Source organism: Malania oleifera, chromosome 10, assembly GCF_029873635.1.
Source record: "Malania oleifera isolate guangnan ecotype guangnan chromosome 10, ASM2987363v1, whole genome shotgun sequence".
In the NCBI taxonomy this organism is placed as follows: Eukaryota; Viridiplantae; Streptophyta; class Magnoliopsida; order Santalales; family Ximeniaceae; genus Malania; species Malania oleifera.
The window spans coordinates 41,814,570-41,815,790 of record NC_080426.1 but is presented as its reverse complement, the minus strand read 5'-3'; positions in this window follow the sequence as shown (position 1 = coordinate 41,815,790).

The window sequence follows — 1,221 nt, the reverse complement described above, 5'->3', positions numbered from 1 at the left end:
CACACTGTGTATGTTCACATTGCAATTTACATCCAATAACACAACTTTCTGCGTTAGCAAGGGGGACAAGTAAAATTTTTCAAATATGATGGTTAACTAAGTTTAAAACTTTAAGATTAAGTAAGGGAGAAGATTATAAGATTATGCCCACTCATGTATTATTATTATAAACCTTTTTGTTGATGTCAAATGGGGAAGAAGAATCAGGCTATAGCAAAAATGGACAAAAATGGTTGGCAAAACTAATTGTGTAAAGGGGGTAAGGAAACAGGCTACATAAGAAGAATCAGACTATAGCGAAAATGGGCAAAATTGGTTGGCAAAACTAATCGTGTATGAACATGAGCATATTTCATTTGGCGAATATTTAATGCATTATTTAAGGGGGAGCCTTGTCAGGCGTAACCCATTTTATATTTTTACTCTTGTATTTGTCATGATAAAAAAAGGAGGAGATTATTGACTCTATGAGTCCAATCCTATTTTGATAATGACAAATCACTTGGTATTTAATATGTGCATTGAGATTGTGAACAAGAACAATATTTAGTATGCACGGAAAGATAAAAAGTCATGGAAGCCATGAAGATTAAAGAATATATAGCTTGGCACAATTCATGGAACTAAAAGAGTTGAAGAATGAAGATGCAAACGACAAGTTCAAAATCGTCATGGGAATGGGTATTTAGAACTAATGTATTCACATATTTCATATGATTTAAGTTAAGGCTCAAAATATACCCTTGACTGATCTTAGGACTCATGCATCTCACGAACATTAATAGGGTATATTTATGGACTTAGAGATATTTTTAAAACCTAGAAAAATATTCTATAAAAGAGCAAAGAAAGAGAGTAAAGCAGATTTTTGAAACTAAAAAGGAAAAATCCAAAAATTGGTTAGTTCAAAAGACCGAACTCCATGTTCAGTCGTCTGAAGATTCAACTTCAGAAAATCGAAGTTAAGTTCAGTCGTCTAAAGAATTTATTCAAAAGACTGAAGATTAAGTTCAGTCGTCTGAAGAATTAATGGTGAAACATAGAACTTGGCAGAAGCACATTAGAAGATTGAACCCCAACTTTAGTCGTTTGAACCTGTGTCCAGGTTAATTTTTCGAAACTCTAAGGAACTTCAGTCATCTGGGCTATAACTCTTAGTCGTCTGAACCTGCAGGAAAGTTAAAAAATTTAATTTTTAATGAGAGAACGCACGAGTTATTT